The sequence below is a fragment of the Medicago sativa genome, chromosome 8 (assembly GCF_051527215.1).
Source record: "Medicago sativa cultivar Bolivia chromosome 8, Bolivia_mono, whole genome shotgun sequence".
Classification (NCBI taxonomy): Eukaryota; Viridiplantae; Streptophyta; class Magnoliopsida; order Fabales; family Fabaceae; genus Medicago; species Medicago sativa.
This window is the reverse complement of record NC_140756.1, coordinates 44,088,484-44,111,164: the sequence shown is the minus strand read 5'-3', so window position 1 is coordinate 44,111,164 and position 22,681 is coordinate 44,088,484. Positions and strand designations below refer to the sequence as shown.

The 22,681-nt window shown below is 37.7% G+C and overlaps 1 long non-coding RNA gene across 1 annotated transcript; it reads right to left on the bottom strand.

Annotated features, from left to right (window-relative positions):
- Window positions 1–2,389: 2,389 nt before the first annotated feature.
- Window positions 2,390–4,279, bottom strand: LOC146899308 (uncharacterized). The gene is made up of 4 exons (XR_015022865.1): window positions 3,969–4,279; window positions 3,380–3,422; window positions 3,122–3,280; window positions 2,390–2,842 (listed from the first exon to the last, which is right to left on the bottom strand). It is a non-coding gene; the product is annotated as an uncharacterized LOC146899308 (long non-coding RNA).
- Window positions 4,280–22,681: the final 18,402 nt, after the last annotated feature.

The window sequence follows — 22,681 nt, the reverse complement described above, 5'->3', positions numbered from 1 at the left end:
CATTATTTTAGTCAGGTTACTTGAATATATAACCAATGAACAAGTAACTTGACTAAATTGTTGTTTAAATAGAGTTTTTATCCTGGAAGATAAGAGGTCACAAGGTGTGTCCTTTCGTCTTCCAGGATAATAACTCGATTTAAACATTATTTTAGTCAGGTTACTTGAATATATAACCAACGAACAAGTAACTTGAGTAAAATGTTGTTTAAATAGAGTTTTTATCCTGGAAGACGAAAGGTCACAAGGAGTGACCTTACGTCTTCAGGATGATAACTCGATTTAAACATTATTTTAGTCAGGTTACTCGAATATATAACCAATGAACAAGTAACTTGACTAAAATGTTTAAATAGAGTATTTATCCTGGAAGACGAACGGTCACAAGGTGTGTCCTTTCGTCTTCCAGGATAATAACTCGATTTAAACATTATTTTAGTCAGCTTACTTGAATATATAACCAATGAACAAGTAACTTGACTAAAATGTTGTTTAAATAGAGTTTTTATCCTGGAAGACGAAATGTCACAAGGTGTGACCTTTCGTCTTCCAGGATGATAACTCGATATAAACATTATTTTAGTCAGGCTACTTGAATATACAATCATTGAACAAGTAACTAGACTAAAATATTGTTTAAATAGAGTTTTTACTTTGGAAGACGAAAGGTCACAAGGTGTGACCTTTCGTCTTCCAGATTGATAAGTCGATTTAAACATTATTTTAGTCAGGTTACTTGAATATATAACCAATGAACAAGTAACTTGACTAAAATATTGTTTAAATAGAGTTTTTATCCTGGAAGACGAAAGGTCACAAGGTGTGACCTTTCGTCTTCCAGGATGATAACTCTATTTAAACATTATTTTAGTCAGGTTACTTGAATATATAACCAATGAACAAGTAACTTGATTAAAATATTGTTTAAATAGAGTTTTTATCCTGGAAGACGAATGGTCACAAGGTGTGACCTTTCGTCTTCCAGGATGATAACTCGATTTAAACATTACTTTAGTCAGGTTACTTGAATATATAACCAATGAACAAGTAACTTGACTAAAATGTTGTTTAAATAGAGTTTTTATCCTGGAAGACGAAAGGTCACAAGGTGTGTCCTTTCGTCTTCCAGGATCATAACTCGATTTAAACATTATTTTAGTCAGGTTACTTCAATATATAACCAATGAACAAGTAACTTGACTAAAATATTGTTTAAATAGAGTTTTTATCCTGGAAGACGAAAGGTCACAAGGTGTGACCTTTCGTCTTCCAGGATGATAACTCGATATAAACATTATTTTAGTCAGGCTACTTGAATATACAATCATTGAACAAGTAACTAGACTAAAATATTGTTTAAATAGAGTTTTTACTCTGGAAGACGAAAGGTCACAAGGTGTGACCTTTCATATTCTAGGTTGATAAGTCGATTTAAACATTATTTTAGTCAGGTTACTTGAATATATAACCAATGAACAAGTAACTTGACTAAAATGTTTTTTAAATAGAGTTTTTATCCTGGAAGACGAGAGGTCACAAGGTGTGTCCTTTCGTCTTCCAGGATAATAACTCGATTTAAACATTATTTTAGTCAGGTTACTTGAATATATAACCAACGAACAAGTAACTTGAGTAAAATGTTGTTTAAATAGAGTTTTTATCCTGGAAGACGAAAGGTCACAAGGTGTGACCTTTCGTCTTCAGGATGATAACTCGATTTAAACATTATTTTAGTCAGGTTACTTGAATATATAACCAATGAACAAGTAACTTGACTAAAATGTTTAAATAGAGTTTTTATCCTGGAAGACGAAAGGTCACAAGGTGTGTCCTTTCGTCTTCCAGGATAATAACTCGATTTAAACATTATTTTAGTCAGGTTACTTGAATATATAACCAATGAACAAGTAACTTGACTAAAATATTGTTTAAATAGAGTTTTTATCCTGGAAGATGAAAGGTCACAAGGTGTGACCTTTCGTCTTCCAGGATGATAACTCGATTTAAACATTATTTTAGTCAGGTTACTCGAATATATAACCAATGAACAAGTAACTTGACTAAAATCACTAGTGCAAATCAGGGATATAAGACCTGTTTTTTAGAGATTTAAGACCTGTTTTTGAACCGGGGTTATATCAGCAGGTGTTGTAAGTTTGACATACGATACCTGCTTTTTAACAGGTATAAAAACCGCTTACCGTACCTGTTTTGTGAAAAAACAGGTGTTATATAAGTACTTATCACACCTGATTTTACGCAAAAAAAAGGTGTGAAATATGACTTTTGATTTAAAAAAAATATATATATTATGGCAGATTAAACTACCATAATAGCCATTTTTTTCAGATTTTTTTTTTTGTTGAAATGATGGTTATTAAATAGATAATTAACATCTTAATGGCCCAAAGATAATATAAAATATCAAATTAATGGTACAATCAATTCAATGCAATTTTACAATCAAAATACAACTATTCAATACAATTTTACAATAAAAATACAACCAAACTAAACATACATAAATCAAAATTGACTCGATAATACCCTCCTCATGAACAAACTCATTATTGTTGAATTGCCATAAATTGAGAAAAATAAACATCCATAGCCAAAGATACCGCTTAAAGGGCTGGAAAAATCTCATTGAACTGCATTGTAAACCATAGAATTCATTGATCCTAATATCAGATCCATAGATATTTAACTTCTTCCACCATTTCAAGTTGTTGTCATCACGAGTTGCATTGTCATCTCGAGATAGTGTGAGATCCAAAAAGAAAGCAACCAGGGAAACCACCATCATGTGCAACACAAAGATTACAATGATGATATCATTGAACTGCAAATTCATTGAAATATTATGAAAATCACACAAAACAAATATAGTGTTATTTCTCATTAAATTTTCAACGCTTGGTTTAGTTTCAAATATCTCACACGTTTTACTTGATAAAATTTCAAAATTAATTCCATCTGTCCTGTTATTGATTTGTTTCTACATAAAGTTCAAGGGTTTCATATAATCCAACATCCAGTGGAAAAACATTAACAAAAAGAACAATTGTTGAACTGAAACACAATAAAGACTAGATTAAATAGCTAGGGAGGAAAGTTCCACCTGGGTTAGGAATTGCAGCGATAACACTCTAAAGTCCAACCACAATGTTCATATGCTAAAGACAAGAATCTTCAAGAGCTCTTCTTGTCATACCCCTTTTTCAACTTTTCTGCCTTAGGAGCGAATGAAGCCTTGTCCTCAATTGCATATAATCGCAACCTAATTGAAAGTCGCAAAAAATCGCATTAGAAAACTCAAAACAGCATTCAAATTTCACAAAAATAATTATGAACAATAACACTAGATCAGAAAACTCACCTCATCAAATGACTTGTTGCCAGGATTTTCCTTGAACAGTTATCTGAAATCAAACCTAAGTATCAATAAAGAGACAATGTAACTACAATCAAAATCAAATCCAACTTCACCGCAACAATCCGTTACGCTAAAACGAGAAACGATAAGAGCACTAATTCGAACAATTTTTATCACCAAAACTAACATGAAAACAAAGAAATCGCTTGGGGCCTCCTTGTCTTGTTTAAAAGCTTTCTTTGGCTGCTTCGTATATAACAATGTCATAAATAATCGAAAAAATAAAACACGTTATCACAAATCTAGACCTAACAAATAAATCGATTAAAATCACAAAACTGAATCTCACAATCGAAAGAAGAAACCCACAATAATCTCACACTCGGAAATTTGATGAGCTCTTAAAGAAAAGGAAAGTCGAAAGAGGGATAAATATCACGATAAGTGAAGAGAAATAAGACCATATGCATGATATCAATATTTGGAGTAATGAGAGAAGAAACAGGGAATCCTTATTGAAACAATTATTAGGAATCCTTAATTCACAGCTTCAAAACACTAAAATAGATAGATTAAGAGCAATAAAACATACCAAAACTTCGCCAAGCCTGTAAATAGGTATCCAAGGTCCGCTTCCACCAAATCGAGTCACAACCTCCTTAACTGATTCGAACGGCGACGATCTATCAATTTCAGCTCTCAAAGTCACCTTCCTAATTAGAAAGAAAGAACTCTACTGCTTGTTCCTCCACTCCATTTATATAAAAATCTTCACAATCCGTTTGGCACCTAGTTCTTCAAGCACGTCAATTGTTTCAACTTCTTTGACAATCAAATCCTTCTCCAACTTTGCTGCTTATTCCTCCACCTTCTTTATATCAAAATCTTCAAATTTGTTCTGCTAATGAGAATATTCAATGGACAAAATACAAGTATTAAGACGATCCACATTCCATACCACTATTGAAGAAACATAAACGTATGAGAAAAGATAATTTTGTTTTTTTTTTACGTTTTGTTTTTTTAGTTATAATGGGAGTGAGATGGAAAAAGTTTAGGTGGGTCCAAGATTGTTAATAAAAGATTATTTTGTTTTTTGTCAAAAAAAAATATTTTGTTTGTTTTTTAAAACAACATATGACAAAAGATATTATACCTTTTTTTTTGTAAATCAGGTTTGCAATGATATTTAGGAGTATAAGTAGCAAGTTGGTTTAATCTAAAGATTGAAAAGTTGGAGGTCAAGGGTTCGAATCCTGGCAAAGAAATAAAAATATTAACATAATAATTAATATACTATTATTTCACACCCTTTTTCTTAAAATCAGATATAAAATATTATTTACAAGTTTGCCACCTTGTTTTTTATTTCATATTTGACCCCATTTATTCTTAAAATCAGGTTTCGAAACATACTCACTAAAACAAAATTTGCAATATATTTACAAAACTGCCACCTTATTTATATTTCACACCTTTTTTTTAATAAAATAGGTATAATACACATAATTCTTATGTCAATTTTGCACCAGTGAATGTTGTTTAAATAGAGTTTTTATCCTGGAACACGAAAGGTCACAAGGTGTGACCTTTCGTCTTCCAGGATGATAACTCGATATAAACATTATTTTAGTCAGGCTACTTGAATATACAATCATTGAACAAGTAACTAGACTAAAATATTGTTTAAATAGAGTTTTTACTCTGGAAGACGAAAGGTCACAAGGTGTGACCTTTCATCTTCCAGGTTGATAAGTCGATTTAAACATTATTTTAGTCAGGTTACTTGAATATATAACCAATGAACAAGTAACTTGACTAAAATGTTGTTTAAATAGAGTTTTTATCCTGGAAGACGAGAGGTCACAAGGTGTGTCCTTTCGTCTTCCTGGATAATAACTCGATTTAAACATTATTTTAGTCAGGTTACTTGAATATATAACCAACGAACAAGTAACTTGAGTAAAATGTTGTTTAAATAGAGTTTTTATCCTGGAAGACGAAAGGTCACAAGGAGTGACCTTTCGTCTTCAGGATGATAACTCGATTTAAACATTATTTTAGTCAGGTTACTCGAATATATAACCAATGAACAAGTAACTTGACTAAAATGTTTAAATAGAGTATTTATCCTGGAAGACGAACGGTCACAAGGTGTGTCCTTTCGTCTTCCAGGATAATAACTCGATTTAAACATTATTTTAGTCAGCTTACTTGAATATATAACCAATGAACAAGTAACTTGACTAAAATGTTGTTTAAATAGAGTTTTTATCCTGGAAGACGAAATGTCACAAGGTGTGACCTTTCGTCTTCCAGGATGATAACTCGATATAAACATTATTTTAGTCAGGCTACTTGATTATACAATCCTTGAACAAGTAACTAGACTAAAATATTGTTTAAATAGAGTTTTTACTCTGGAAGACGAAAGGTCACAAGGTGTGACCTTTCGTCTTCCAGATTGATAAGTCGATTTAAACATTACTTTAGTCAGGTTACTTGAATATATAACCAATGAACAAGTAACTTGACTAAAATATTGTTTAAATAGAGTTTTTATCCTGGAAGACGAAAGGTCACAAGGTGTGACCTTTCGTCTTCCAGGATGATAACTCGATTTAAACATTACTTTAGTCAGGTTACTTGAATATATAACCAATGAACAAGTAACTTGACTAAAATGTTGTTTAAATAGAGTTTTTATCCTGGAAGACGAAAGGTCACAAGGCGTGTCCTTTCGTCTTCCAGGATCATAACTCGATTTAAACATTATTTTAGTCAGGTTACTTCAATATATAACCAATGAACAAGTAACTTGACCAAAATATTGTTTAAATAGAGTTTTTACTCTGGAAGACGAAAGGTCACAAGGTGTGACCTTTCATATTCTAGGTTGATAAGTCGATTTAAACATTATTTTAGTCAGGTTACTTGAATATATAACCAATGAACAAGTAACTTGACTAAAATGTTGTTTAAATAGAGTTTTTATCCTGGAAGACGAGAGGTCACAAGGTGTGTCCTTTCGTCTTCCAGGATAATAACTCGATTTAAACATTATTTTAGTCAGGTTACTTGAATATATAACCAACGAACAAGTAACTTGAGTAAAATGTTGTTTAAATAGAGTTTTTATCCTGGAAGACGAAATGTCACAAGGTGTGACCTTTCGTCTTCAGGATGATAACTCGATTTAAACATTATTTTAGTCAGGTTACTTGAATATATAACCAACGAACAAGTTACTTGAGTAAAATGTTGTTTAAATAGAGTTTTTATCCTGGAAGACGAAAGGTCACAAGGTGTGACCTTTCGTCTTCAGGATGATAACTCGATTTAAACATTATTTTAGTCAGGTTACTTGAATATATAACCAATGAACAAGTAACTTGACTAAAATGTTTAAATAGAGTTTTTATCCTGGAAGACGAAAGGTCACAAGGTGTGTCCTTTCGTCTTCCAGGATAATAACTCGATTTAAACATTATTTTAGTCAGGTTACTTGAATATATAACCAACGAACAAGTAACTTGAGTAAAATGTTGTTTAAATAGAGTTTTTATCCTGGAAGACGAAAGGTCACAAGGAGTGACCTTTCGTCTTCAGGATGATAACTCGATTTAAACATTATTTTAGTCAGGTTACTCGAATATATAACCAATGAACAAGTAACTTGACTAAAATGTTTAAATAGAGTATTTATCCTGGAAGACGAACGGTCACAAGGTGTGTCCTTTCGTCTTCCAGGATAATAACTCGATTTAAACATTATTTTAGTCAGCTTACTTGAATATATAACCAATGAACAAGTAACTTGACTAAAATATTGTTTAAATAGAGTTTTTATCCTGGAAGACGAAATGTCACAAGGTGTGACCTTTCGTCTTCCAGGATGATAACTCGATATAAACATTATTTTAGTCAGGCTACTTGAATATACAATCATTGAACAAGTAACTAGACTAAAATATTGTTTAAATAGAGTTTTTACTCTGGAAGACGAAAGGTCACAAGGTGTGACCTTTCGTCTTCCAGATTGATAAGTCGATTTAAACATTACTTTAGTCAGGTTACTTGAATATATAACCAATGAACAAGTAACTTGACTAAAATATTGTTTAAATAGAGTTTTTATCCTGGAAGACGAAAGGTCACAAGGTGTGACCTTTCGTCTTCCAGGATGATAACTCTATTTAAACATTATTTTAGTCAGGTTACTTGAATATATAACCAATGAACAAGTAACTTGATTAAAATATTGTTTAAATAGAGTTTTTATCCTGGAAGACGAAAGGTCACAAGGTGTGACCTTTCGTCTTCCAGGATGATAACTCGATTTAAACATTACTTTAGTCAGGTTACTTGAATATATAACCAATGAACAAGTAACTTGACTAAAATGTTGTTTAAATAGAGTTTTTATCCTGGAAGACGAAAGGTCACAAGGTGTGTCCTTTCGTCTTCCAGGATCATAACTCGATTTAAACATTATTTTAGTCAGGTTACTTCAATATATAACCAATGAACAAGTAACTTGACTAAAATATTGTTTAAATAGAGTTTTTACTCTGGAAGACGAAAGGTCACAAGGTGTGACCTTTCATATTCTAGGTTGATAAGTCGATTTAAACATTATTTTAGTCAGGTTACTTGAATATATAACAAATGAACAAGTAACTTGACTAAAATGTTGTTTTGTTTTATCTTGGTTTTTCGGGTGTCAAACATTGATTACGTTTGAACCTTTTAAACCGGTGATATCTTATTTTTTCTTGGGAAGGGAAAAAGTAAGCAAAACCCTTGAGAATCGAGGTCCGGGAGTTGTTTTCGCTACGGGAAGGTGTTAGGCACCCATAACGACTATAGTAACCTATAGGAACCGTCTTTAATTTCTACGCGCGCGCTTTATTTTTAAATGCTATTTGAAAATGTTATTTACACCTAAAAGTTACTAAGTGAAGAATTGGATGGAGAAGAATGTTTTTGGATTTTTATTTTATTTGAATTGAAGGAATTTTGTTCCTTGCCTACGTACCCGATTAAGGGATCAAATCCACCGTAGTTCTCTTCCAAAAAATGTTTTTGTTTTTGTTGATTGATTTTAAGTTTGAAAAAAGGGTTTTGAAGAATAGAAAGAGACCTCAAGGGCATGAGATTAGGAAATAGTGGGGTTTGATTAGTGATTTGCAAAAGAAGTCAAAGTTTGATTATTTTCATTGAAATTTGATTAAGAAAATGGAAAAGAAAATACAATGGGATATTGGATCCCAAGGTTTATTTGGAAAAGGTTTGAGTGAAGTTGTTCACATTTGTTTGGAAAATTGGTTTTTCTAAGTTTTAGAGCCTAAACATACATCTAAACATACAATCCTAGACATACATCTAAACATGCATATTCTAGCTATAGTGGTGTGTGTGCATGTGTCGGTGCTTGTGTCGGTGTACATTATTAGAGTCCATTGTCCTTTACATCATATCCTAGATACATTCTATGGCCTCTTTGCCAAGAAAATTAAAAGCATGAAAGTGAAATATTACAAGAATTCCTAAGTGTTTACATTCTAACTTTTGGTACAAATTAAATTGCAAGAAAGAAATAGAGATGAATATAGGATGAAATGGAGATGCTTATGAAATGATGAAACATGAAATGAAAGGAGTTAGTAGGACATGACAATATCAAGGAAGTGAAATAAGAGAAATACTAGAATATAAAAGATAGAAAATAAGTGCAAACATGGCTAAAATTTGTTCATAAAATGCAAGAACCAAGTGACCTATAATTCTCACATTCCAATTACATTTTAAAGGTTTAGAAACAAGTTTTGGAATGGGAATTAAAGCTACATGATTTACTTGACATTTTAAAACAATTTTGGAGCATATTTTCATTATTTAACTACTTAATGACTTGTAAGCTAAGTAACCTACCAAAATTCACAATTATGCAACAAAATTAAACACAAACAGTAGCTAAAATCCTATGAACTCAAGGAGTATAGGTCACCAACATTCATCAAGCAATTTGGATTAAAATCAAGTAGATTTTCATTCATTTTTAGCACAAAATATGACAAAACTAGCAAGAAAATTAACACCTCATTTTTTAACCAATTTTAACATGTGAAAAATATCACAAAACACTTACAAAAATATCAAGAAATCTATATAAATTTTTGGAATTTTTTAAAGGTTTTTTGGACTAAAAATCACAAGAAAATTACTAATTCTAACAAAAAATGGGGAAAAAATGCTTCAAATACTTTTCTCAATTTTTAGCACAAGAAAAAGTCGCAAACATGTTGAAAGAAATATTAAGAATCACATAGAAAAGATTTTAGGATGTTTACAAGATCTTTTAGCAAGCCAGGGGTATAAAAATCAATTTACAGTGTAAAAATAGTAAAAAAACGAGAAAATAGGAAATCTGCAAGAAAACATGCCCAGGCCCAAGGTCATGCATGGATCTGGACTATCCATTAGCTATACAGCCGTTGGATTGATCCAGGTCCACGTTTGACCTAGATCTAACGGTTAAAAGCAAGATGGAGCATGGTAAGCCCAAGGACGCGCGCGCGTGGGAGAACGGGGAGTATAAAAGCCTGGCGTCAGCAAGAAACAGCACAACTCACCTCTCCTTCTCTCTCTAAGTTGTTTTTAGAGAGAGAGGCTCTGCAACCAGACGAACGGAGAAGATGACCGGAGTAGTTTTCCGGTGCGGTGGCTGCCGGAGGCGCCGCCACACCGGAAAAATGAAACTTATTATTTTTTAAAGATTTTTATACCAAATCAAACCTCTTCTCCTCCTCCGTTCGAAACTGAAAGTAGTTTTTAGAAATAAACACGAAATCACGCCAGATCTAACAATCTAAGTCACGAAAATTTCAAGAAGAGAAGGAGAGAAAAGGATACCTGTTTGATTCGTCGCACTCTGAGGATGTTGTTATCGTCCTTACTTCGTTTTGCTCCGTACTTTCCTCTTCGTCTTTTGATTTTCTGGAAGTTGCTCAAACCCTAACCGTTTCAGTTCTTTCGCAGATTCAAGATCCTTTCGCTGTTGTTCTTCGATTTGATACTTGATTCGAAACCCTAGGGTTTTGGATTAGCTCGAATTGAAATTTGATTTAGTTTTGTTGAAGGTTTTGATTCGGTTATGGCGAAATTGGTTCAATCTTGATGAACTTGTTTCTATTTGAGTTCGATTTGATGTTGATGCTGGTTTTCTTGATCGGATTTGATTTGGCTTTGAAAGATTGTGTTGTTACTGTATTTTCTGGAGATGAATTCGATGATGAACTTGATGAAGATTCATCATGTTCTTCATCATTTTCTGGGTTTTGATCGGTTTTGGAAGAGAGAGAAATGTGTACTTGTGTTTCTGATTCTGTTGCTGAGTTGTTAGCCTCTGAATGGCACTGCAATGATTGGAGCCTTTTATAGGCTGCCAAGTGTAGCTTCTGGACCAATAGAATACTGCCACGTGGCACTGGACCTTGTAACAAACTCTTGGACAAAAAATGGACTATAATGCAAATATTAGAAACTTTAGGACTAAAAATAAAATAAAATGAACTAAAATTGGTAATTGGAAAATAACGTAAAGTGAAACGATTAAAATTGACAAAACGGACTAAAACGAACCAATGGCCTAAATGAGGTACTTTAAAGTAACCCCTCTCTGCCGAAATTTCGTGTGAAATGACCAAAATGCCCCTGGGGCTAAAACGACTGAAAATGACTCAGATGCAAATTTAAAATGGATTTTTAACAGAGAAATGAAACAAAGACTTATACAAGCAAAATTAAAAGACTCAGAGACAATTTTTAGGATTTAAACAGTGACTTGACACTTGAAATGACCAAAATGCGCCTAGGGGCAAAATTGACCTAAAATGACTTCAAATGCAACTTTTGAAATGGATTTTGACATAGAATTGAAATGAAGACTTATTCAAACTATTTGAAAGGACTCAACCAGATTTTTGAAAAACTGAGAGAGATTTGACATAGGAAATGACTAAAATACCCTTACATGTGAATTTTGCAAATAACATTGAAATAGAATGCAGAGAAAGATGCAGTTGATCAGAGACATTTCAAATAGCTTGTAATGCAAGAAAAGAAGAATTGACTAGTATTTTTAGGTCCAAAATTAGGGTATAACAGCTGCCCCTATTTAAGTTTCTTTGTCCGGAGACTCAAGAGACGAAGTCTTAGAGTTGACGGGACGAAGATACTTAAATATTAACATTTGCACTGTTTTTGGACATAAAAATACGCTTTCAGAGTTTCAAAAACATGAATGTTATGTAATGTTTGATTATGAATGCAAGACAAACAACTGGAGTCTATGGAGCCTGTCATGTCACTGGGGATTCAGGTGAACATTGACAGGGTAGACAAACCAGGGAGTAGAAAATAAGGTACAAGTTGTTCTTTGGGTCGAACTAGCCACTTGACCAAGGAATACAAACAAAAGATAGGTGCAAGCTATTCTTGGGATTGAACTTGGCGCTTGACCGGAAACATAGACATATAGGCTGATACAAGCGGTTCTTTGGATCGAACTTGACACTTGGTTGAAGATACAAACAAATAGGCAGACACAAACTGTTCTTTGGATTGAACTGGCTGTTTGGCTGGAGCTAAAGACAAAAGGGTTGATACAAGCTGTTTCTTTGGATCGAACTTGCTTGTTGGATCATCACCACATCATGTGGGAGAGTGCAGACTGTTCTCTTAGATCGAACTTGTCGTTTGACCGATAACAAAGCATAAGCTGGGTACAAACTGTTCTTCAGATTGAACTTGCTGTCTGACTGATAACAAAGCATAAGCTGGGTACAAACTGTTCTTCAAATCGAACTTGCCGTTTGACTGATAACAAAGCATAAACTGGGTACAAACTGTTCTATCGAACTTGCCGTTTGTCCGGAAGCACAGGTATACAAGCAGGTACAAGTGGTTCTTTTTTCGGATCGAACCTGGCACTTGACCAGTAACAAGATACCAGTTGAGAGTCTGGTTTAACAAGATACCGATTAGGGGGTAAATTGTCATTGACTTGATTTGGAAATAGACATGACCATTTTTGTTGGCCCAAGAGTAAATTGAGAGTAAATTGACATTGATTTGAATTGAAAATTGACATTGAAAGTTGAGATTGAAAGTTGAGATTGGAAATTGGAATTGGATTGAGACATAGACATTGACATCGGATTGGAGAATTGCAATTGACATTGAAATTGGATTGAAATTGGATTGAAAATTGACATTGACATTGGATATTGACGTTGACATTGACATTGGATTTGAAATTGGAAATTGACATTGGAATTGGATTGAAATTGGAATTTTGACATTGGGATTGGATTGAAATTGGAAATTGACATTGAAATTGACATTGGAATTGGAAATTGGCATTGGAATTCGAATTAGAGATTAGCATTGGAATTGGAATTGGAGATTGACATTGACATTGTCACTGGATGTCAACATTGACATTGACATTGTCATTGGATGTCAACATTGACATTGTTATTGGAGTTGAGATTGCTTCGAATTCGACATTTGACATGGTTTGGAATTGAGATTGGAAGGTTGAGATTGCATCGAATTTGACAATTGACATTGAGTTGAATTTGACAGTTTGACATTGAAATTGAGGTTAGGATTGACATTGGAGATTGGAAATTGCTTCGAATTTGACAGTCGACATGATTGGAATTGAAGTTGGAGAGTGGAAACTTGCATTGAATTTGGCAGTTGAAAGTTGGATATGCAACATGTATGTATGGTATAGCAAGATTATTGGATGTATGAGCACATAAAATGCATGATTATGCATGTATGAATGCTTGAAATGCATGATTGATTGGCAGTTTGACAGAGAAGTTTCACAAAGGCAGACGAAACATTGGAAGATTGGGCACGTAGTGGCTCGTGCTGCAACATATTCACAGGGGAAAAACCTCTTTTGGAGAGACCGTCGTTGGGAGACGCATCGAGACCATGGCTGAGGGCAATAAAACTTGTAAAGGAGGACCCTTGGAAAGTCCTTGGATACAGGTCGCCGTTGCTAGGCGTGTCAGTGCTGGGTAAACATTGGATGTTCGCATCTGTGGTCAATGCTTTTCAATATTTCATTCTTTCATTTTCAAACCCCACTTTTGCCTGAACCGCCCTTTCGGGTTTTCGATTCACCGGGGAATAGATTCTTTTCATTGCCCCATTTTTGCCTGATTTGCCTTCACAGGTTGTCGATCAGCGGGGTGCTCATTTTTGCCTAAACCGCCCTTTCGGGTTTTCAGCTTAGCGAGCTTTTCATTTTCATTTTTCATTTTTCATTTTCATTCTGTTTTTTCATTCTTGCCATTGACCACAGATCATCCTGGGGAGTAACCTGCTTGTAACATGTATTGAAATAGACATTGATATTCATTTATTCATGCATGTTTCATTGAAATGTACCCTATTGCTCAGGTTTGCTTTCAAAATAGACAGGAAAAGAGTTTTCAATTTTCAAAAATGTTTGTTTCAGACATTAACATTATCAAATAGAAAGAAAATGTTTTGTATATAGTATTGAAGGTAGAAAGAAAAATAGAGTTTCAAACAACAGAAAGGCTCAAATTGATGTAGAAGAGTGAAAGTCAGCCAAGGGCACGACTCCACGGATTTACAAAGCTTGGAAAATGGTAATTTTATTGGTTGGTGATACATTGAACACGATGACCGCTACATTTCATAGAAATTTTGAATTCACAAGTACAGAAGCCTCTGATGAAGAAGATCATTGACAGTTGCAGATGCCCCAAGGGGTGATGGTGATTTGCCAGACATAGTTACTTGTCTTTATTGTCAACCTCATTTTTGCATGAACCGCCCTTTCGGGTTTTCGGCTCATCGAGGCGCTCATTCTTGCCTGAGTTGCGTACAATCTCAGCGAGCTTTTTATATTCATTTTTTTTGTCCCTAACTTTTGCCTGGATCGCCCTTTCGGGTTTTCGATCCACCGGGAAGCGCATTTTTGCCTAGGCCGCCCTTTCGGGTTTTCGAACTACCACGCTGTTCTTTTCTTTTTAGACAAAGTATTTCTTGACTATATCGGCATTAACAGGATTTGGGAATTCAACACCATCCATGTGTGTAAGAATCAAAGCACCACCAGAGAAAGCCTTCTTGACAACATAAGGACCTTCATAGTTAGGTGTCCACTTGCCCCTTGGGTCGGGTTGCTGACTTATCCTTCTTTTCAATACAAGTTCGCCTTCCTTGAATTCTCGAGGTCGGACTTTCTTGTCGAAAGCATTCTTCATTCGCACTTGATACAACTGTCCATGAGTCATGGCATCCATACGCTTCTCTTCAATCAGATTCAATTGATCATACCGACTTTGACACCATTCAGCCTCAGTTAACTTTGCTTCCATGATCACTCGAAGAGATGGAATCTCCACTTCTAGAGGGAGAACTGCTTCCATGCCATACACAAGAGAGAAAGGAGTTGCCCCGGTTGAACTGCGCACTGTAGTACGATAACCATGCAAGGCAAAAGGTAGCATTTCATGCCAGTCTTTGTAAGTAGTGACCATCTTCTGAACAATCTTCTTGATGTTCTTGTTAGCGGCCTCCACTGCACCATTCATCTGAGGTCTATACGGAGAAGAGTTGTGATGTTCAATCTTGAATTCTTCACATAAAGCTTGCATCATGCTATTGTTCAGATTAGAACCATTGTCAGTGATAATTTTGTTGGGAACACCATATCGACAGATGATGTTATTCTTGATAAACTTGACAACCACTTGCTTGGTCACATTTGCATAGGAAGCAGCTTCAACCCACTTGGTGAAATAGTCAATTGCCACTAGAATGAAACGATGTCCATTGGAAGCCTTCGGTTCAATCCTTCCGATCATGTCAATGCCCCACATAGAGAAAGGCCATGGGGAAGAGATAACATTGAGGGCATGTGGAGGCACATGAATCTTGTCAGCATAAACTTGACATTTGTGGCATCTTTTGGCATGTCTGTTGCAATCACGTTCCATAGTTATCCAGTAATAGCCGGCTCTTAACAATTTCCTCGACATAGTGTGGCCCGAAGCATGGGTCCCAAAAGTACCGTCATGTACATCATGCATCAACTTCTCAGCTTCTTGCTTGTCAACACATCTTAACAAGACCATGTCATAGTTCCTCTTGTATAGGATTTCTCCGTCCAGAAAGAATCTACTAGCCCATCGTCTCAAAGTCTTTTTATCCCTGTTGGAAGCACCAGGTGGATATTCACGATTCTGCAAGAATTGTTTGATGTTGTAATACCAAGGCTTTTTATCATTCACATCTCTGTCAGCTTGATCTGGCATATTTTCAATAGTAAACACATGAGCGGGTCTATCAAGACGCTGCACTTTGATTACAGGCACATCATTCCAATGGTTCACCCGAAACATGGAAGACAGAGTAGCAAGAGCGTCAGCCATCTGGTTTTCATCCCGAGGGATATGATGCAGCTCAACCTTTGTAAAGTACGTCAACAGACGTCTTGTATAATCACGGTACGGGATCAGCTTCTCATGATGAGTCTCCCATTCACCCTTTATCTGATTAATAACAAGTGCAGAATCTCCATAGATGTCAAGGTGCTTAATTCTCAGATCGAGGGCTTCTTCAATGCCCAAGATGCATGCTTCATATTCAGCTATGTTGTTCGTGCATTCAAAGGTTATTCGAGCGGTAAAAGGAATGTGGTACCCCTGCGGAGTTACAATGATGGCCCCAATTCCTTTACCATAAGCATTAACAGCACCATCAAACACCAATCCCCACTTGCTATTGGGATCTGGCCCTTCATTGATCAGTGGCTCTTCACAGTCTTTTGCTTTCAGATACATAATCTCTTCATGAGGAAAATCAAACTTAATCGGTTGGTAATCATCAAGAGGTTGGCAAGCAAGATGCTCAGCAAGGACACTTCCTTTGATTGCTTTCTGAGCTTTGTATACAATGTCATATTCAGACAACAACATCTGCCAACGTGCGATCTTTCCAGTAACAGCAAGCTTTTCAAAGATGTACTTGATTGGATCCATTCGGGATATCAACCAAGTTGTATGATTCACCATATAATGACGCAGGCGTTTGGCAGCCCAGGCTAAAGCACAACAAGTCTTTTCAAGCATTGTATACCGAGTCTCACAGTCGGTGAACTTCTTGCTCAGATAGTAGATAGCATGCTCTTTCTTACCAGTCTCATCTTGTTGACCGAGAACACAGCCCACTGAATCATCTAACACTGACAGATACATAATCAAAGGCCTTCCTTCCACTGGCGGGACAAGGATAGGTGGCTCCAACAGGTATTCTTTAATGCTATCAAAAGCTTCTTGACATTCATCGTTCCATACAACAGGCTGATTCTTTCTGAGCAGTTTGAAAATTGGACCACAAGTAGTAGTCATGTGAGATATGAATCTTGAAATGTAATTCAGACGTCCGAGGAAACCTCTGACTTGCTTCTCAGTTTGAGGGGCCGGCATCTCTCTGATGGCTCGGACTTTATCAGGATCAACTTCAATGCCTTTTTGACTGACAATGAAGCCTAGCAACTTTCCCGATCTTACACCAAATGTGCACTTGTTAGGATTCAACCGCAGCTTGTACTTTCTCAGTCTTTCAAACATCTTTTTCAAATACACAACATGCTGCTCTTCATCACTTGACTTCACAATCATGTCATCAACATATACTTCAATCTCTTTGTGGATCATATCATGAAATAGAGTTGTCATACCCCTTTGATAGGTAGCACCAGCATTTATCAAGCCAAACGGCATCACTTTATAGCAGAATGTTCCCCACGGAGTAATGAAGGACGTCTTTTCTCTATCTTCAGGTGACATTCGTATCTGGTTATAGCCAGAGAAACCATCCATGAAAGAGAACACTTTAGATTGAGCAGTACTGTCAACAAGCACGTCAATATGAGGCAATGGGAAGTTATCTTTTGGACTAGCTTTATTCAAATCTCTGTAATCCACGCACATTCGAACTTTCCCATCTTTCTTTGGTACTGGTACGATGTTGGCAATCCACTCAGGATATTCAGCTGTCATGAGGAAGCCCGCGTCAATCTGCTTCTGCACCTCAGCCTTGATCTTAAGAGCCATGTCTGGACGAGACCTTCTCAATTTTTGTTTGACAGGAGGACATTCAGGCCTTGTCGGTATCCGATGTTCCACAATCTTGGGATCTAGACCCGGCATATCTTCATAGGACCATGCAAAGACATCTGGATAATCATGGAGAAGCTGGATGATCTTCTTTTTCACTTCTGGCTCAAGTGCAGCACCAATCTTGATCTCTCGCTTGTTTTCCTCAGTACCCAGGTTGATAAGCTCAATCTCTTCCTGGTGAGGCTGAATGGCTCTTCTTTCTTGCTCAAGCAGTCGAGTGATCTCATACGGTATCTCTTCATCATCATCATCCTCATCTTCAGCTTCATATACAGGGAATTCAAAATTTGGAGGAACCATAGGATCACTGTGTTCAACGGGTTTATTATGGTTCAATCTGCATAATATGATTGGGATGATTTTAGAAAAATGTTTTTCATGCAGATTTTTGAAATTAATAAGAAAAATACAGATGTTTTGGTTTTTTCTGGCATTACCATTATTTCCAAGAAAAAAAGCACTAAAAAGTAAAAAAAAACAAAGAGTCGTGAGAAAAACGACAACTTTTTATTGATTAACGGCAATGCCGAAACAAACACGCCCTTACAATGATATCACTTTCGCCTTGGGCAGAGCGAAAGGATTGTTATTTTGAAAACAAGAAACATGAGCAACGAAACACATTACATGGAAGCATGCATGACTAAAGGAACATCAATGGCTTCCCAATTTCTCACAGTGCCTCCTGGTATAACAAATGTAGGCACATGACCTCTTTCAGCAGCATCTTCAGCAATAGCATTGATGAACCCAGCACTGTAGAAAGTTCCCTTTGAAACAGCAGATGTCGGGGAGAATCCAAGGCCCTCTTTACGCTTGTTTTCCAAGATCTGAATCACTTTGCCCCAGCCAGCAGCTTGCCCTGCTTGAATAGCCTTCTGGGCGTCCTTGAGTGAAGCCATGCTAGCACCAGCCCTCCGGGGCTCTGCACCCTCAACAGTCAATCCTTGAAACGACGTCCCTTCAGCGGACCCTGCTTCAACACAAGAGAATGATGATACCTGGCTAACTAGAAATGCCTCCTCACCATATACAGTGACAACCTTACCGTTCCTCATGAACTTGAGCTTCTGATGCAAGGTGGAAGTTACCGCTCCAGCGTCATGGATCCACGGTCTTCTGAGGAGACAACTGTAGGAAGCATTGATGTCCATAACTTGGAAAGTAATCTGAAACACCTCAGGACCGATAGTAATTGGCAAGTCCACTTCCCCGAGAACATCCTTGCGGGATCCATCAAAAGCTTTAACCAGATAGCTGCTACCCCTCAGGGAAATTCCATGATGGCTCAATTGTCTTAGCGTGGATTCAGGCATTACATTCAGAGATGATCCAGTGTCTACCAATACGTTGGATATCAGGTCAGACCCACAATGTACTGAGATGTGTAGAGCCAAGTTGTGGCGTTTCCCTGCTTCGGGGAGCTCATCGTCACCGAACCCCAAGTTGTTGCAGGCAGTAATATTACTCACTATCCCATCAAACTGATCCACAGAGACCTCGTGGTCAACATAAGCTTGCTCGAGTATCTTCATTAACACTTTCCTATGAGCCTCGGAGCTCATGAGCAGAGACAGGATGGATATCTTTGAAGGAGTTTGTAGCAGCTGGTCAACAATCTTATAGTCACTTTTCTTGATAAGTCTCAGGATTTCGTCCAGATTGGACTCTTCAATAGATTGGCCTGCTGGGCCGGTGTTCTTGTCAACAGGGGGAGCAACTGGTGGAGTTACCGTGGCAATAGGTGTCACCACCTTCTTTTGAAACAAGGGTGGACGGACTTTTCCACTTCTCAGAGTTGTAACTTCACTAGCAACATTATCAACTGTAGCTGGGGATACGAGAGGCACCTCCACTCCGTTCTCAATCATGGTTGCATTGTATTTGTAGGGAATTGCTTTGGTAGAGGTATAAGATACCGGACCAGGTAGCCTGATCACCAAAGGCTCAACATTCTTTACCTGAGATGCACTTTCAACAGGAGAGTCATGGAATACTGGCACAATCACACATACATCACTGGCAATCAAGTACTTGTCATCCATCAGGCTCTGGATATCATTTTGCACAACACAACAGCCCATAGGATTCTGCAGACATTCTGAACAAGAATCATGATCATGTTTGAACAGAGAAGCCTGGCAAAGCTTGACATGTAATGGCACCAAGGGAGTAACGACATTGCGGACATCCAACATGGGATCCTCTTGAGGAACGGGAATCCTTTCAAAAGCCTCAATCATATTGACAGCAGCATGGTTCGGAAGCGGATTGTCAAGGACATGAGGAACACTGTTCTCAAAAGTCAACCGTCCCTTTTCTATCAGATCTTTCACAATATATTTCAGAGCAAAGCAACCTTCGACATCATGGCCTTGAGCACCCTGATGGAATTCACATGTTAGGTCCTGACGGAACCTGGGAGGCAATGGATTAGGCGGAGGCCTGCCTGGTCTAGTGACGCAGTGTCCCTTAGCAAGTAGAGTTGGGAGCAGCTCACCATAAAGCATTGGTATTGTTGGAAAAGAAGGTTTGGGTCGGGGACCCTGTTGTTGTTGCCGTTGCTGTTGAGCAGGAGGCTGTTGTTGCACTTGCTGAGGGATGGCATTGACGGGCATTGGTGGTTGACCCGGTGGTAGAGGATATTGCTGATAAAATGGTGGGAAGAAAGGGTGTTGAGAGTATTGCATGTAGTGATAAGGCATGGGTAATTGTGTAGCAGCTGCAGATGGGTTACCAGACACCATCCCTACGTCAGATTCTTTCCTCTTGTGGTGACCATTACCATACTTCTTTGGTGCACTGTTTGAAGATTCACCTTTCTCTAGGACAATAATACCATCTCGGACGGCCTCCTCTAGACGCGTTCCCATCGTAACCATATCAGAGAAGTTGTTTGGGGCAGAGACTATCATTCTCTCCTTATATTCCTTCTTCAGAGTCTTCAGGAATGTCTGTGTTAACTCTTCCTCATCAAGTCGAGGAGAAACACGGGCAGCTGCCCCTCTCCATCTCTGAGCATATTCTCGGAAGGTTTCATCTGATTTCTGAGATAGGGCTTTAAGAGAGTCCCTGTTTGGCCTTAGACGGGTATTGAATTCATATTGACCTTCGAAAGCAGCATCGAGTTCCTCAAAAGTATGAATGTTATCTTTGCTCAGACTAGTGTACCAATCTGCTGCATCATCTGTCAAACTACTCTGGAAGCAGTGGATCATTAGGGCATCATTGTCGGCATAGTTAGCCATCTTTCGGACATACCGGATAACATGGTTATGGGGGCAAGAAGTCCCATTGTACTTGTCGAATTCTGGCTCTTTGAATTTCTTAGGAACCTCAAATCGGGATACCAAGCATAGATCACGAGCTTTAGCAGGAGCACCATTGTTTCCCCGGCTAGCCTTGACCTCACGGAGTTCTCCAGCCAACTCCCTCAACTGTTTCTTCATAGCTTCCATTGCGGGATCTTGTCCACGCGGAGTATCAACATCAATCACCTGTTGCACAGTGTGTACAATAGGGTCGGTAACAACGGTAGTCACCTGAGGCATAGCAGTAGACACGGGAATCTGTCCTTGACCAGCAAAACCAGAGACACCAGCGGCAGTATTAGGAGAGTAGTAAGCTGAGAGGCCATAAGGACGGCCGTTGGGCATAACAAAACGAGCATCAGTAGCCACAGTAGACAGTGGGATAGAGGGAATCACCTCAGCAGTAACTGGAACAGAAGTGGCTGGTTGTTCCTGTGCAGCCATCATAGCGGACATAGCGTCATGAGCCTTAGCCAAGTCTTCTTTCATAGCAGCCAATTCGGCACGGAGCTGAGCATTCTCTTCTTCAAAGTTAGCCATTATCCTTCTCTTGTGAAATCTTGTCTGATGAATTCTATCTGGTTGGTAGACTTTGCGAACACGAGCCACTTTTCAGACTGCGACGGACAAAACCAGGAGGCAATGAGCACGAGAGAAGTTTTTTGTGGTCAATGAATGCATATGATGCATGAAATGTGTTGATGTATATGCAAAAAAGACTCTTTTTAGGTTATCGAAGGGTTTTAGACAAATTATGAACTTGTAAACATTACCAAACAACAATTAACGTAAACGGGAAACAAACAACAACATGTAGTTTTACAAGACAATTTTAACATAAACAAAAGGAAATAACAACAGGAAATGGAAATCCTCAAGCATAGGAAGTGGAAGCGTCGTCCTCAGAGTCGGACTCATAGCTGCAGTATCGTGCGTAGAAGTCACGGGCACTCCTAGCTCTCTTGGAGTCCCTCATAAGCAACCTATCTTTCTCTTCAATCTCTCTCCTAGCCTTAGCTAACTCTTTCTTCAGTGTCAAGACCTCATGAGTCTGCTGCTCACCCTTTCCATCCAAAGTCATGATCAAGTTCTCAGCCTCATAGTATCTAGCTCTCCACTGATGCTTCTCCCGACTCTCCATAGCTAGGTGCTCCTGATACATCTCCTGGGTAGGTGGGAGTAGAGGCAAAGGCATGGTAGGGACAGATGCAGACACATATCTCATAGAGGGGTAAGGCGTACCAGCCTCCTCAGCTCGGTTTATCACCCACTGTGTATAGGCCTCATGAGCGATACCGGACCTCACACCCATATGCTTTACCTCTTTCTTCCGAAGTTTGGTCCAAGCTTGCATGAAATCTTCTCTAATGCCTGTGGGAGCATTGGAGTAGTGAAAGAAGTAAGGAGCTGTAGCAAGATTGATGGGCTTATCTTTCATCGGAAAACCAAATTGTCGCAAAGCAAGCTCCGGGTTGTAGTTGATTCCACCCCGGGTACCAAGAAGAGGTACATTAAGAAACTTTCCACCACCAAAGATGATTTCCTTGACCCTAGAAGCGGGAGTGAGCCAAACCACTTCATTAGGAGTGAGAGCCATAATCCTCTGTGAAATAGACCAATTCCTCGGATTGTCGTGGAAAGACTTCGGAAGGTGCGAAATAAACCACCTATAGAGGAGAGGCACACAACAAAGAATGTATCCACGACCTTTGTTAGAACGATCGTGAATAGCATGGTATGTGTCAGCTAGC